The following is an 8,652-nucleotide window of genomic DNA, read 5'->3' on the forward strand; positions in this document are numbered from 1 at the left end:
CCGTTTTCTTTCTACCGCCTGGAAGGTCGAGAGACCAAAGCTATAACAACTCATCGGCAAATGTAATGCATTATGTATCACGACCAGACAACGGTCCGATCTATCGCCCGTCTCTTCGCACCCAGCAACCGCTCTTTTTATCGCTCGGAAGGGTGGGAATGAACGATGGTGGTACTCTGACGGCGTGATGTTAAGGGATTTCAGACAGGACTTTTATATTCGTCTTAAACCACGTTGAAGAGCTGACGGAATATTTACAGGATTTTATTCTCCTTCCAAGTCGGAGCCAAGTCGACCAGTCGCCTTCCTGAAACCACCATGACATGTTTTATCGGCAAATAATTTGGCAGGGAGCGAGAGCATGGTACTCAACGGGAAACGAACAAGAAATTTCCATTAGCCGGTGACTGACAATTAGCGCGATACAGGCATTAAGGGTGGAGTGTGTGAGTTGCTGTGTATATCCGACTCTTCCGCACGAACCCTTTTTCCTTACCAATGTCTCCCAATAAAGCACGCAGACCTTGTCCTCGAAGAAGTTGTCTATCTTCCGAAGAAATATGCTTGCCCTGAGATTCGATATCGGATGAGCCGACGGAACCTGGATCCGTGGTGATAATAAGTGAAGATCCATATATCGACGTTCAGTGTTTTCGTAGATTGTTTCACGGCATGTCCTCCCTTCAAATTTACGTAATCGTTTCCATATTCGTGGGGTTATTTGGATAATTAATGCATCGGTACACCCCCCCACCAGAAATTTTTCAGGTCAGTGGAAATAATCGTGAGCCAAGCGGCTTTCGAGACGGTTTCTTGGTATTCAAGCTTCCGGAAAAATCGTCCGGTTGTCACCGCAAGACGCGGTCTTACGTTTGGTGCTCTAAGCTGTGCCGATCTTCCGATTTTTAGTAACCGATAAATGATCATGGACACGGTTAAAGACGCGTTGGAGCATCTGAATCCTCATTGGATTGCCGTCGTCGCTACGGGGATGTACACTCACATCAGACAGATATGTGTCATCGGTTTGTGCACGGACGAAGAGAACGCCCCGTTCGATCCCTCCTACGCTTCGATTTTGTTCATCTTCTCCGTTTTGTGCCTCGTTGCGGAATACAAACTTTGGCCCAGGTCGCTCAAGGAGCCGCCCTGTCAGCTGATGTTCGTCTACGAAGTGAGCCACGTTTTATAAGATTCGTATGTTGAGACACGTCTGTCTGCTTTCACATCATGGACCTTGCTCCGGATTCGAGAAAAGACATTGAATTTTGTTACGGTACCTAGCTGACAAATTTTGGTTTCTTCACCTTTATGGTGAGAGAGAATATATGTGCGTAACACCGCGACAAGTAAACGTTGCAGCATTTTTATGCCGCCGATACGAATGTTTCGTAGTCAAACCTTAGCCTTACAATCATTCGTCTCAAATTCACACATTTTCTAACTTGAACGTGATGATAGATAAACTTATTTTTATTGCGTTAAACGTGCAATAATTATTCTCCAAAGCTTGAATTAAAATGATTTTCAAGAGAATTGAAAAAAATATGTATACTGAAAAACCATCCGTAAAGGTTATTCGACGCTGACGAAACGTTCTTCTCGCAACCTATGATTTGAAACGAATGAACTCTTGGATTGGGAATCGTTGCTCGGAAAAATTGGATTCAACAAATTTCAATCAATCTTAGAGTCCAATACGCAAAATTTTATTTGAGAAATTTGTTTTGTTCGTTCGGTAAATGTAATCAGAGTTGGATAAATTTTGAGAAAGATATTCGATTATCTACTATTATAGCTTTTAATGGAAATTTAAGCCTTAAAATTAGCATGTAGTCCGAACGGTTGAAATAATTTAATGTAGATATGGTCAGGACAAGTAAAACAGTAAAAACTTAAGCGTGGCAGAATTCATGATTCTTCAAGTACTCAAACACACAATTTGTGACGCATTACGTATGAACGCATTACGCACTTGAATGAATTACTGTGTGGAAAATTTTGTTCGTGTGCCAGTGTGCTTTTACTTGCCGTGTGATAATCAAATCCATCGGATCAGAACCATGATAATGTTTACTTGTATTCCCCTAGATGCTGGTCTCCGCGCTGATAACAAATCTGGCTACTCGGGCTATTTGGATCCCGCTGATCCACGTGATCTGCTGTCTTACCCAGGAGTCGAGTAAATGGGTGAGCAACGCGATCTTAATTGAGCGCTGGCTGGATGGACAAAAATGAAAACTGTATTAATTTTATCACAAAAAATTCGGGTATAGAGTATTTATTGCTTAGAAATGGTTGAAAATCAAATCGATTCGTTCGATTTCACTCTACAACCGCTCATTTTATCTTCAGAAGACTATTTCCGATTCAAATCGGAACAAAACTCATCCGAAACACATTTTTTTTATGATGTTGACATCGTTAAATATCTAATTTTACAACATTGCAGCGATACTGATTATGATAAATAAATGGCAATATTAAATTAGGTACTGAATATAAAGCAAATCTGTTTTATTAATTTTGAGATGAGTAAACGTAAAGTGAAATCGATCGAATCTAGATATATTTTTGACAATTTTGCAGCGATTTGAAATGTGGCGTCAACTCGTCAGTTGTTTTTTTTTTTTTTTTAAAATATATATATATATATGATTCCAATACGTTATACTTTTACTTTTTCAAAAAGATCTTCGAAGTTCACAAGTACAATAATTGAATAAATACTCGACGTACGATTATCTCGTAGCAAAATTATGTAACAAGAGATATCGATTCTTAGCCAACCATCTTCCTCGAGTTTTAGTCCTCGATTATATCGTAAAAAAAAAAAAACCGTGTTGCCCCTCAGCTGCTGTGGATGAACTCTTACGTGGGTCTTGGCCGTTACTCTTTCGTCGCAAATTGGGCCTACTACATGGCCAAGGATTCGGCGGTGATCCACATGACATTCTGCATGGCTGTTCTGTCCTTCGTCTGGATGCTCGACGCCACCGAGTCCCTGGACGGGATCCTTGAGGCCTGGGCCAAGTAGTGAACAGCTTCTAAGCCACGATCCCGGCGCTCCGACACGGACCGCCCTGATCACCGACACCGTCGCTCTTCCCTGAACCATTATCTGTGCAGTTTCCCGCCTGCGTCGGGGACCAAAAGGATCTGCTTCGAAAGTCCCGTCGTCACTGAGCGGCACTATTACGAAGCGAGGAGAGAAAGCGTTGGGAAATAGTTGGCTTAGTGCTTTTAATTTTTATCGAAGATCCGGCCATCGATCCTCACGTCGTTCAAATCCACCGTTGATTGTTATTGAAAGAAAGAAACGATCTTGTATTTGTCGAATCATTCGTCGTCTGTTATACGTATTGCGCGAATGATTTTTATTTCTCAAATTGGCCGTATCACATTGTGTATGTATATAATTATGATAATGATAATTACTCGTGATATTGTCTACGAATAAAACGTGTATGTATTGGAGATGTATATGAGTGTACGTCTATAAGTTCGAGTGATCATTTCTTTTGCTTCGTTTGAAATAAGAAAAAACGATGTTACTGGTGTCAATCGAGTGCAGTTAGTAATCATGTTACGATGAGAAACTATCGTTTCTTTTGTTTTGTTCACGATTAGGGGGTAATCACTACACTAAAGAAAATTTCATTTCTTACAGTGACTAGAAAAATTCAGTAAAACAGGTATCGTTAAAAAAATTGTTTTAATATTGTTGGAATTAGGAAAAACGAGGTACGTCTAACCATTTTGCGCTATGGTCGATCATTTTTTGGTAATTGCAACGCAAAATCAGTTTGTTCGGTTTACTATACTTTTTTAGTTAAATAAGGCTTTAACGTCAATTTATTGTTGAACAAGCATTAAATGTTCGCAACAGTTGATCTATGCAAACCCTGCAATGCAACCTTCCCTTAACATCAATTCTCGGTACATCACGCAAGACATTTTTTTTTCTCTGCAGCTCCTGAGTTCATCACAAATAGTTGATGGGTTATAATTAGTGAAATAATATATTAAAAAATATATTATCATTATTGAAAACAGTTTTGAGGCACTTCGTGAAAAATCCATTCGCTAAATAGAATGAAAGACAATACAAATTTCACCTTAAAAAAATGAAACAACGATGCGTTTTAGCCGCAATTATCTTCGTATTTCAATTGCCTATGTCCTTTCAAAAATGTACCAAAAATCTACAATTGTCGACAATTTCATCGAACATTCTGAATTTTATTATAATCCGTGGTTGAATCATTCGTTTCATCCATGTTCGAGTGAAATTCCTTTCATGAAATTTAACTCCGCGAACTTTTCGGCTGTATTAAAAAACCTCGGTTTCATCATGTTTCGATCTGTCAACGGAGTAGTCGATGAAAAAATAAAAATTTTATATAAAAAAAAATCAATTCGCCTCAAAGTTCAGTTCGCGTGATGATCGAAATCGATTGCTGTGCGATCGATTCACATTGAAACATAAGCTGAACGCAACGATTTCTTTATTATTCAATAGGAGGTTGCCTCGTGTTTAAAATTTTCGGCGGGGTGTTTGGACCGTCAAAAAGTTGGTATTATGATCGGAATACGGCGATTTTGAAATCACCTAGTCGTCATCACCCGGAGCCCGTTTCAAATGGCGAAACTTATCTGGACCGTCTGGTCGCTGCTCCTGAACACCGTTGGAGTGTCCATATTTCAAACCTGCTTTGCAAATTCCATGGAGGACGAGGACGGAGAGCCTCTCATGTCCGGTCCACCGGTCACTTCGTTCATATTTGCTGCCGGAGTCTACACAACAATACTGAGGTTCAATCTGTTTCCACAGTCATTCAAACAGCCAAAACCCGTGGTGTTGTTCTTTTACGAAGTGAGCAACGACCAATTTCCCTTCCCTTTTTGAATCCTAAGGGTTCTTCGTATTCGTTACATCCTACACCGGTCGTTAACCGAAGACCATTAAAGACGGTTACTCTAATGAGGTTTTGTGTGTCTTATAGTATTGCGTGTTACACTATCTCAACCGATAAAGTAGTTACCGGATCGCTAACATGACTTTTTATGTACTGGTTGCCAAAATTTTCCCAGATGTAACCGTTTTTAAATTCTTCCATCGACGCACCGGTCGATAAATTCGAATTTCCTTTCTTGTGCCTGTGTTACAATTGGTATTTTCTTGATGCTTACACTTGTTGTTGCGATCAGAAGGTATAAATATTATGCTAATACAGTTAATAGTGAAAAAGGATAAATTTAATATGTAAATGTGACACAGACTGCAAACTTTTAACCGTTAACTCGAGGTCGTGGATTTTGTATAAATTTGTCAAGAATAAACTTGTCCGACGGTTGAAAAGTTTTGGACTACTTTATGGAAACGGTTGCCGGAAATTGGTTAAATTCGTGGCTATACACGGCTATCTCTCATTAAACTTCAAAATATTATTACTCTCGTCGCAAAAACGAGATCAAACTATGCGTTACTCAGGCACAAAAATCGCGTTAATCGGTGTTATAAGAATTAGACCTCTTGTATTCCGGATTGTAATTTTGAAATACGCTTCAGTTTTTGGTCACATCTTTTCTCCTGGAATTTTCGATAGCCTGTATATGGACCCCGCTGGACATATTGATCGTCACGACCATACCGAAAGTCTTGTGTCAGGTACGCGCTAAGAGATCACAATTTTTTCCGTTATTCCGACGGTAATGAAGGAAGCTTTTTACCTCTGTCCTGCAGACGCTTCATCTCACCGGATTCAATGAATGGGGAGATATTATCGTGAACAACAAATGCCTTGTGGCATTGCTCAGCTACAGTTTTGCACTCGGCTTCTTCTTCCTCGCTCTTCACGTCACAAGATCTGTAGACTTTGCCATATACTCGTGAGTTTTCCTTCATGTCCTCCTCCTCCTCCTCCTCCTTTCTTTCTTCTGCTTCTTCGTAAAATGCTTGTCAACTCAGTGATAAAAAGAGGTGTTAATAAAAGTGAGTATAAGTAGAAGATAAGTTCATCCTTGAAGAGCGACATCTTCGATTTGCTTTTAAAAAATTTATCTTATTCTAGAACCGAACCCCGAATTTTCAAGACGAAAATCGTCACGTGACTCCAATTTTTTTCACTTTTACCTGCAGTATTTAAAGGTTGATAACTGGGATTTAAAGCACATAATGTTACGTGTTGACAATTATTTGGATTTTAATAGTTTGTATAGATGAATGAGGTCTTGTAGATTGTAGGTTACTCGAGCACTTTTGGCATGAATGAAGAATTTTTGGTAGTGTAAAATTTTAATTACATGCGATTACCTATGGGCCTTAAGTCTCAGTTTTTAACATTGAAATATTGATAATCCTAGTCTTGTAAATTCGAGCTTTGGCTCTGGAATAACATTAATTTTTTGCAAGAAAATCGAGGATCTCGCTTTTTTAGAAAAAAAAACATATTTTCTACTTCTACTTATTTTTACCAATATCCCTTTTCATCGGTAAGTTGTAAGCATTTAAAGTTTTCAAGGTTGAAGTTGTTGAAAAATTCATGCCACGAGATTAGATTGAGATAAAAATCTGAAAAAAATCACAGGTATTATTTTTAATTGCTATTGAAATATAAAAATAAATGATCGAAATGAAAAATATTCAATCGCATGTCAAGTTGCCATGGAATGCCCCGTGCAGGCAGCCGAAAAAATGAGATAATTTCAAGAATTCGTACCACAATGACCAATTATTCAATTCAAACGAGGTCTTTCTTTCATTCAAAAATATGTATAAGATCGAGCTTCGTTTAAATATTTTTCATTACTAAAATTAGTCAATCATTTCACTCGTTGACAGAATTCGCAGAGTCCGCAAACTCTCAAAAACGGCTAAACTGATTTATTTAAAATTTGGAGACAGTATTTTTGAAAAGTTTACCCTCATCATCAAGAATCGTAATTTTGTCTGTTTTGTATTTAGCAAAATGGTGAGCGTTTGAAACTGAAATTAAATTTTTCATCCAAGACTTACAACTCTTGGATTACAACAAATACATCACCTAGTGAAATGGTTAACGTTTATTGTCGCAAACAATGCTTCCTGGCAATTATTTCTAACGTGTAAAAACTATAAATTTACATATTTTTGAATAAAACAAATTCCGATGGAATTAAATAATTGTTTCACTAGTTATAAATTCTCAAATTTCATCCAGTTTTTCAGCCGCTTACTCGAACGTATATGTACAAGATCTCCAATATGAATTTATCAGATCATTTATTATTAACAGAGAATGCGGTTACTCGGAATTCTTCAAGCATGTCAAGAATCAGCTTCTCTCGAGGATACAGAGCGAATTGCCAAGAAAGAGACTACGCTGCAACAGAAAAGGGTGTCGATGTAGGTCGAATTGTGTTAGGTGTAAAAGTCGAAACAGCCGTTGAAGCCGAATGATGTTCCAGCGAAAAACAATGCATTTTCAAATATCATTAGGTCGATTTCAACGCGATTCAATCACGTCCCAGTCAGTGTCGAGAACAAAGGCGCGGAAGTATAATACTTGGCGATTTTAAAAAAAAAAGTTTTCTTGCCTATTTCGATTCTTTATTTTTATAATTATGTTTTTCATTGGGTTTTCAAAAGACTAACGCGATAATGAATTCAAATTGCTGCTCGTTTCACCGAATTTGAAAATTTAACGTCGTTTGCGAGACATGGTTCGTCGAAATTTTAATTAATCCGATAAGAACTACGTATTTTGCTAATTTTTAAACAACACATCCCTATCTCTGAATTGGAATGAATTTTTCGCGCCTGTATCTCTGCCGGAAATCGACCAGAAATGCGAAACCGGAACAAGTCTTTATAGTTTATTTGTCAAGCGTTTTTTCGCACATACCATTGTACCACATTCAGATAACAAAAAGTGTATAATTTGTAAATTGTAAAATACTCGTGCATACATTATTTAAACCATATCATCACAACTGTACAGTTTATATTGTAAATATATGTTTGTCTATATCTACATTATATTGTCATTGGACACATTCTTAGAGCGTATAGAGTGTAATAAAAACTTGAATAATTATAATTACGCAACAATGTGAAAACTTGATAAAAGGGGAATTTCAATCGGTTGGAGTAGACCAACTTTTGTCTCATTGCCAGTTTAAAAATTCATTGAAATACGACTGCATCGCAGGTTTGCAATATTTTCGATAAATGTCATGGAGCGAGAAATTCCAGGATGTTAATTAAATAAGCTGTACTTATTTATACCTCATCAAATTGTCAGGACAAGAAGTGTAAATATTAGGGTGACTCGAAAAAAACGGTTTTTTTTTTTTATCGTTTACCACCAGCTCAAACTCAAGTTTACGACCCCAAACAACACCATGCATGGTTTCTGACCCGGAAAGAAAATGCTAAGAGGTCGCAAAATTGAGTTTGAGCTAGTTGGAGAAAAAACGTTTTTTTCGAGTTACTATAGTAAATATATTTATTTCATGACACGTCTTACTTAGAAACCTGCTGTCAGATGTTTCGTAGATATAAAAAAGTTTAAAGGCACTTTGACGGATATTTCCGTATTACGTGAAAAGTGTATTTGTACACTTGATATGCCGTTTTCATGCAACTCCGCAATTACTTTACAGGGAAAC

At 37.7% G+C, this 8,652-nt stretch overlaps 1 long non-coding RNA gene across 1 annotated transcript; it reads left to right on the forward strand.

The window, feature by feature from the left end:
* The first annotated feature begins 5,759 nt into the window (after positions 1-5,759).
* Positions 5,760-8,442, forward strand: LOC124174776. The gene is made up of 2 exons (XR_006869002.1): positions 5,760-5,892; positions 7,278-8,442. It is a non-coding gene; the product is annotated as an uncharacterized LOC124174776 (long non-coding RNA).
* The last annotated feature ends 210 nt before the right edge of the window (positions 8,443-8,652 follow it).

This window comes from Neodiprion fabricii, chromosome 2 (genome assembly GCF_021155785.1).
Source record: "Neodiprion fabricii isolate iyNeoFabr1 chromosome 2, iyNeoFabr1.1, whole genome shotgun sequence".
Classification (NCBI taxonomy): Eukaryota; Metazoa; Arthropoda; class Insecta; order Hymenoptera; family Diprionidae; genus Neodiprion; species Neodiprion fabricii.